The 9018-nt window shown below is 34.2% G+C and overlaps 1 non-coding gene across 1 annotated transcript; it reads right to left on the bottom strand.

Annotated features, from left to right (window-relative positions):
- Window positions 1–5413: 5413 nt before the first annotated feature.
- Window positions 5414–5493, bottom strand: Trnal-uag. Its single transcript has one exon. It is a non-coding gene; the product is annotated as a tRNA-Leu (tRNA).
- Window positions 5494–9018: the final 3525 nt, after the last annotated feature.

The raw sequence follows: 9018 nt of genomic DNA, 5'->3' as shown, positions 1-9018 counted from the left end.
ATTAGGGACGGCTAGCACAGATAGCCCTCGTGTAGCTTTGCGCGAAATTCAAAAACAAACAAAATATTCCCCTCGTTCCATTAATAAATTGATATTATGTATTTTTCTAGAATAGTTACTTTAACTTTAATAAATGAATGTTTCCTTAAATGATCTATTTAGATGGAATGAGGAAAGCCCATATTATTTCGAGACTTATGTACGTTAATCTTTAAATTTAAAGCATTAATTGTTTGTCTTACATATTTAAAACTACATATACCACAAGTTAATAGATAAATTATCCATTTTACATACTGGTATATCTTGACTTAAATGCTGAAAATCCGTAGCGGCCGACAAGTTAGGCATCTCGAACTATTGCAAATAACCTTTTCATAAACTAAAGTAGCACAGTTAAGTAACTGGCAAACAGCTAGCTAGGCTAAGAAACAGTATATCAATGTTGTTGAAGACTCCAGATAGGAAAAATTCTTAAATAGGAAACAAGAGAAAAGGGTTTGTTTGTTTTTAATTTCGCGCAAAGCTACACGAGGTCTATCTGCTCCAGCCGCCCCTAATTTAACAGTTTAAGACTAGAGGGAAGGCAGCTAGTCATCACCACCCACCGCCAACTCTTGGGCTACTATTTTACCAACGAATAGTGGAATTGACCGCCACATTATAACGCCCCCACGGCTGAAAGGTCGAGCATGTGTGGTGTGACGGGGATTCGAACCCGCGACCCTCAGATTGCGAGTCGAGCGTCCTAACCACCTGGCCAGAGAAAAGGGCGATTAAATCAACACTTTAACATCATAACTAAATCAATCAATCAATATATCTAATGCTATGCAATACATTATTTTGTTCATTAGCGATTAAAATCACCACTATAAAATAATAATGAACTTAATATAAACCCTAAACAATATAATAAAATTGAAATTCAAAATTATGCCTCCGCTATCATTTCTTGTTGTCATCCGTAAGTCATAAAGGATAATGCCTGTGGCCATAGCAACCAAATGTATTGAGGATATTACATCTATCAGGCAAAATCAAAACGCCGATGTAAAACTCGCCAGCAACTAAACAGAATCAGTTGATGGTTAGGAGTTGAGTGCTTGAACCCACAACGTCTCAACTGCAACCGCACTTATCTTTTTGTAGCCAGTTGTGGGAAGGAAGTTACCCTTAATATTTAGAAACAGTTTTAACGTAGAATTAAGCCAACCCATAAAATTCCTACAAAGTAAAACTCCACCTTTTTATTTGATATTATAAATAATAATATTAATATTCTTACAGTACAAATGAGCCACCATAAAAGTATACAGCATTATTCACATAATTGCAATCAGACTAGATCGTATATCTTTATTAGTATAGCAGGTTCCATAATGACAGAACAACTAACTATATTATTTCTACTTAGTGAGCGAGACTAGGTACAAACAGCTGCTTGTATGGAAGTAATGTTTTTTGTAATGAACGCTGTGAATGGTTCCGTGACAGATTTGACGCCAGAAGAGGTCCACGGATTTAAAAAGGTTGAGAAACACTGAGCTATACTACTTTTGGAAGGTTGAAATTTGTGATTATTCAGTAGAAAGCGAAGTCAAAGTCGTATAAAATATGGTTATATTGCTTTTAAAAGGTTTCTGAAACTTTAATTTATGGTATTGGTTAATGTATGCGTGATGCTAAAGCTTCGTACGAGTTCACGTGACCCCACAGGCCGGATGTGACGTCATAAAAAGCATATGTTTGGCAAATTGAAAAAGGTGTTACAGGAAATGTTTTCTTGCTCTCGTGTGATTTAATAGAAGGATTAATGTTTTGTATTGTTATACTACGAGTATATATATATATATATATTGGCTCCGTTTTTCTGGAGGTCTGGGACACTTTAACAAAACTTGTATTTAGATACATATATTTTACTAAAACTAATTTCGCATTAAATTTGAAAAAGGTCATGGATAAAGCGGAACATTACGTTAAGTGGTGCGAGCCTGATAACGACTGTTGTCTGTTTTCAGTACAAAGTTCCAAAACGGGCTGTCTGTCTGTGTACCTCGGAGAATCGAATATTGGATTTGAGCGTTGTACGTCCTCAGACTTACAACTGACCCTCAAAGGGGTGGATCTGAGAAAGATCCAAGAACATGAACGTAGAATGAACGCATTTAACTATAAAACGTTTGCATTACAGAGCCTGGCTGAAAATAAGAATATAAATAAATGAACTTGAAAACCTAAAATTTTATTTCAAAAGATAATGAAGAAGGGATCGTACCTGATAAAGTAGGCTTGTAGATGAAGTAACTTTTAGATATTTTGATTATATTTGTTTTACAGGATTAGCTAAATATATCTATATATTATGAAGCTGTTTCAATTCATACTAAAGTTTATTACTGTAATCTTACAAAAAAATACATCAGTTTATCAAAGTTTTAATGTTTCACACAAACCAGTCGACCTTCGTATGTTCAGTCCCATAAAGCACAATCATTTATGTGTAAATGTTCACACCCTTGCTATGAGATGTCCGTTACATCATACTCATATGTATGTACACATAAAACACAATCATTTAAGTGTTAATATTCACACCCATGCTATGAGATGTCCGTTACATCATACTCATATGTATGTACACATAAAACACAATCATTTAAGTGTAAATATTCACACCCATGCTATGAGATGTCCGTTACATCATACTCATATGTATGTACACATAAAACACAATCATTTATGTGTAAATGTTCACACCCTTGCTATGAGATGTCCGTTACATCATACTCATATGTATATGTATGTACATGTGGAAAAAACGGGTGAATATATTTCATTGTTGTATTGTTGTGACATGTCACTATATTTCATGTATATAGTGTTGTTAACAGCGTCATCTATTAGCAACATTATAGAAATTTATATGTATGATAAATTTAAAGATTGATCCAGACTTACACAGAAATTTCAAACTTATGTTGTTGTTTTTTTCAAAAACTTATATTTCAGTAATGATTACGCAGGAGTTTCATTACCACTATTCTCACAGTTCGCCAACTGGGAGTTTATATTGAAACGGATAATCCATTGTTGAATTATCCACTCTTCGTTTTCTAATTTTTATATTATTTTTTTTTGTAAGATATCTTGAAAATTATTTACAGATGTAATGTATTTAAAGTTTCCACTGCATTTATCTTGTCCCCCGATGGGACAGCGGTAAGTTTACGGAATTACAACGCTAAAATCTGAGGTTCAATTCCCAACGATGGACACAGCAGATAGCCCAATGTGACATTGCTCCAAACAAACAAAAAAACAACATTTGCTATAAGAGTCTGTAATTAAGTAAATTAAGATAAAGACGGAACTCGCCGATTCATTACTTCCACGTAATAATTATTCCGTTCCGTTAATACGTTTATATTCATTATTTCCACGTAATAATTATTCCGTTCCGTTAATACGTTTAGATTCATTATTTCCACGTAATAATTATTCCGTTCCGTTAATACGTTTAGATTCATTATTTCCACGTAATAATTATTCCGTTCCGTTAATACGTTTAGATTCATTATTTCCACGTAATAATTATTCCGTTCCGTTAATACGGGCACTCGACTCGCAATCGGAGGGTCGCGGGTTCGAATCCCTGTCACACCAAACATGCTCGCTCTTTTACAGCCGTGGGGGCGTTATAATGTGACGGTCAATCCCACTATTCGTTGGTAAAAAAGTATCCCAAGAGTTGGCGGTGGGTGGTGATGACTAGCTGCTTTCCCTCTAGTCTTACACTGCTAAATTAGGGACGGCTAGCGCATATAGCCCTCGTGTAGCTTTGCGCGAAATTCAAAAACAAACAAAACAAACCGTTAATACGTTTAGATTCAATATTTCCACGTAATAATTATTCCGTTCCGTTAATACGTTTATTAACTTTCCTTCCATTATCAAGATGCTTATACAGATGATAAACTGTATATCGTACAACATTATCAGTGATCCCTTCTTTCTGTTGACGTGTTTATTCTCAACGTAGCAATGAACAGCGTCTCATTCTTCACGAATTAACATTAACAACCCTATACGCTAGCAATGATTACAGCAGTAGTCTTAGTTAAATTCCACAAACTTCTTTAGTTTTCGAAAATCCTGCAAAGAGTCGTTAAAGTCTAATTAATTCCAGTTAAGCTTGTGTAAACAGCGATGTTTAACACCATTTTAGGCTTAATATATTTATTTTCATTACATATTAACTAAACAATTTCGTTCAATGGTAATTCAACATTCATAAATATCGATCATTAGAATTAGATGGTATTTATTTCCCGTGATGTCTAAATATTTGCCCGAAATAACCCTTGGGCACATAACTGTCATAAACGTCTATAACGCTAGTTAATTCCAAGGTTCTTCTAAGCTCTATGACCTGAGTAATTTGATTTCATTAAAAAGAAAAAAAAATTAAATACGCATCTTTTTATATATTCTCAGATTAGAACAGTCAATTGACTCAATTCAATCAAGATAACTTTGAGATCAACAGATCTCCAAATGTAAGACTTGAAAACTGTAACAATAAAAAAAGGGGGTATACAGTCATGTTTGTGATTTAACGTTAGTCAACATTTATGGTAATTTTGACAAAAGTGCTTGTTAATAATAATAAGTTTTCTAAGGATTTTAACAAGAAGTGTCGCCAGAAAAACTACTTCAGTAATTTACTCTAAATGATTATTAAGAAGTTTAACTTAAAAAAAAAGGCTAAGTCAGAACATAAAACTAGCTATATGTTAATGAAACTTATCTTATGTAATAAACTAACTAGAACTACTTTATACATAAATATGTATATAAAATCAAACCATAAGAAAACTGAAACCTACAATGATTAAAATGCTTTGAATCATCACTTGAGTATCTTCGATGTTAACTACATGGGTAGCTGAACTGTAAATCCGAAGGCTCATAATTTTAAAAATCAGGTTTCGATACCCGTGATAAGCAGAATGCAAATAGCCCACTGTGTGGCTTTGTACTTAACAAAGAAACCAACCTTCGATGTTAAAGTTATTGTGAAAAGACAATCGTTCCGTAGAGAAGAAAATAGAAAAAAAATAAACGCGTTCTTACTTTCGAATGTATTAATTTCAGCAGTGATAATACAGCTTTTGGACATCTATCGCAACGCGAGTTCCGAACCTTATTCTAATTTCAATAAAACAGCCGATTTTAAACAAACACGTAACATTACATTCCATCTATATAAACATAAGTTCAAAAATTATAAGACTTCCTTCAATTTAATGCGAAATGTAAACTTCCTTAATGGTTCTCCTGTAAAAAAAAATTCACCCAATTGTTTACAGATACTATGTTCATCATAAATTAAATTGTAAAATATTTATGGCAGCGGTGGGATTCGAACCCACGCCCTTTCGGACTGGTGCCTAAAACCAGCGCCTTAGACCGCTCGGCCACGCTACCGTGTTGGATTATTTTCCCTGATAAACAGTATTTTCTTGTCTAAGTTCCGTTTGGTGTATTATTTAGCTTATACAGATTTATATGTGAAAAACTGAAGAAAAAGCACGTTTTAACAAAAGTACAAACGAGTTTGTTAAGTCAAGAAACTGTCAACAAATTATCTGGAAAACATTTTCGAACTAATCCGAAGGGTTATGTCTAAAGGTATCCACCTTTTCAACCTTCTTGTAACATGTTTCAGACAATAAATACACATACATTAGCAAGTCATGGGTAAAAATAAAAAGGGCTATTAACATGCTAGCTTATTGTTCTGTCAAAATTATCAATAACACTGTAAACAAATTTACATTATTACGGTGGCTTTTAGTATGGTAATTACACCCCTGGAAAAAAAAAAAAACAAGTTAGTAAACAGTCACAAACAAAATAAAAAAGTTTATAGAATTTTGGTATTTAGTACTGGAGTTTTCAATCTTAAAAACATATGGAGAAAACGGCTAGTTTAGAGACCTCAAGGTTCACACATAGCCGTTTCTAATTTAGATATGTTATCAACAGGGAGGGTTACCAGTCAACAGCACTTGCTGCTTATTATGCAGCTACTCTTAACAGAGAGATTGTGTGTCACATTTATAACATTTCTGAAACTGTGAGGCGTGGTAAGCAGCATATCGTGGCTCGAACCTAGTATCTTCGATTCGCAGCCCGCCTCTCTAACCTCGATATTCTGATCATGGAGATTCGTAAATACCAACTTCTTATTTCTTTTTTAATACAAGGTCAGAACAGATAAATCCAACTACGAGTGTTACTTCTTTCCTTTGGCTAAACACTTACAGTCAGCACTTTCGTGGATTTCAACTGAATCTTGTAAGGAAATAATATTAAGTGAATATTCAGTAAATCTATTCACTCCTCAAAATTTCACCTACTCACGAATACTTCATTTTGATCCCATCAAATTATTACTTACTATTGCTAACGGGTCAGAACTGTATTTTCATTCAAATATAACGTGGACCTATCCATTACTCTTATCTTTTCCACGAAAATTCATCACCTGTTAAATATTTAAATATCGAAACTGTAATATTCACATACACATATGTGTATGTGAAATATTAGGTGCACTGTATCTTCAAATAATGCTTTATAAGCCCATAAGTACAGTTAACTTCATATCTTAGTTTCAACATCTGTATCAACTCTTTTATTTTCATAGTATGTTGATTGATAGTTGTGCTCTCAGTGTAACTGATCCACTCGTGTTATACAACACTCGTGAATGACTTTGTGTAACATAGACGTATGCAACACTACACACGTGTATTATTCGTACACATATATTGCCATATACATATATCTCAACACTACACATCATCACATAAACTAGTAACTGTAGACAGCTAGTTACAAAATATAGTACATATATTTCACAGTGAAATACTACTTGATAGCTCAGAAAGTAAGGAACACTACTTCTTTTCAATCACTAATATTATAATCAGTGACTGTCCTAATGGCTGCTATTGTGGGTACAGTATATAATTCCAGCTGCAGCAATCAGAAGGTGGTTTACAGCATTTCAGTTGACTACTAGAGTTGTCCAACACCTCTTCTTCAGGTACTTTCGCATTTTACTCATCTTACAAGTAAATAGGTACTTTAAGCATAATCCTTCTGATCAGCTAAGCTGAAATGATGATACAAAACAGTACCCTGAGTGTCCTCTGACTCGACGATTGATTCCTGATCAAGCCAAAGCATATGTCGGTAAAATATGGTTGAAGCTGGTTGACATGCTACACACTCTTCACATGCCAGTGACCACCTTATCCCGTATGTCAATGAACTGACCTGTCAGAGTACAAGACGAGGATCTGTTCTGCAAGAGCCAAGCTACTTCCATACCATTAGCATGTATCAAAGCCATATTCAGTCTCCACACGGCAACTTATGCTCCTTGACTGTTTTGTCATATCTTCTGCTGTACAATGGCCCTTTTCAGCTGAAGATGCAGAAATTCGTGCACATCTCTCAAAATAGACCTTAGCTACTCCACATATTCGCGCAAATACTGCTCTCATCCTCCGCTTTGCCTTATCAGTATCGGTACTCGGGGTCTAAAGTGTTGAATCACCGGACACTTTCCAATGTGTCCAGACATTAATCTGTCCTTGAGAATGAAAATGTATCAACGTCAGTTACTGTGTCCACCTGTCTGAAAGCCGACTCTTTGTCTACTCTTGTCTGATCGAATAGTGAAATTTGATTGGCATTGTTATAATGACTTCATGTCCCCAAACTGCAAAGGACGTTTTCAAGACAATAAAAGGCGAATTATGATTATCAAAACGTGAATATATATATATATATATACACACACAATCAGTGTGGGCATTTCTCTTGACACAAATTAGATCTACTGCACAAGAAGACACCAACAAGTTTTCATAACTAAGACTCAATCCACTTTGTGAGGCATAAAAAGTGTAAAGCATAAAGAAATTGTGTAAGGGGTTCGTTGCTGTTGCAGAACGTTCAGGGCAGTTAGCTTATTGGTCTGTTTAAACTTTAGTTTCATACGTGTGTTTGTAGAAATGTATTTAACTGTAAAAAATATTAACCAACTATTCACGTGATGAGAAACAATAAAAGATGAAGCTCAGAATAGGCAACAACTTTGGACTTGGCTATTCTTGACATTGTTAAATGATTATTTTTATCTTTTGAGGAATGAAAGAGGCATACACGATTGAAATAAATTTGAAATCGAGACCTTGTAATTAACCTTAAACAAAATTACCCGAACTCTGTAGCGTAGGCTCATGTGACAAGTAATGCATTTATAATTAGACGACTTTTATCGAAATTCATCTTTGTTCAAGGTGTAAACGAATATCTTGTCTGTGACTTCGTGAAATGTGTTCGTCGTTTTAGGTTATGTAATAAAGAGATCTTTGTTACAGCTGTGATAATTGAGAGGCTACGTTCGCTGTATCAGTCTATGCTAATCACGTGTATAAAAGTAGTGTGATATGGCTATTCAAAGCCGCTTCAGCAAGCGTCGTTACGTACTTATGAAGCTACACAATAACTTCATTGTATATTTGAGTTTGTTTATCAAACTTACTAGTTGATTAATACATGCAAAACAATCTCAGCTTGTTTAAAATGGTTGAATTTTTTAATTTTATTTTTTAGAGTCCGGAGAATATATTAACCCTCTATTGTAACGTACAGGTAACAAACCTATCTTTGTTGCTTAATACACGAACAAATGATTCAATTCTCTAGTTAATTTTTTTACTTCCACGTAACGGTCTAAATTAGACAAGGAATTATTTTTGTTGGTTCTTCAATTGAAAGATGTCACTTCTAGGTAAAGTACCCATTTATAACTTATCAAAATATGTTTTACAAAACATTTTAGTGGAATATAGGTCAATTTAAGTAAGAAATTTAAAGAAAAGATGAGAGGATACGGGTGAAATAATAATAAAAAAGCTGACTTTATTAATG

This window comes from Limulus polyphemus, unplaced genomic scaffold, assembly GCF_000517525.1.
Source record: "Limulus polyphemus unplaced genomic scaffold, Limulus_polyphemus-2.1.2 Scaffold6400, whole genome shotgun sequence".
Classification (NCBI taxonomy): Eukaryota; Metazoa; Arthropoda; class Merostomata; order Xiphosura; family Limulidae; genus Limulus; species Limulus polyphemus.
Note: the sequence above shows the minus strand (reverse complement) of the source record. Positions and strands in the feature narration are given on the sequence as shown.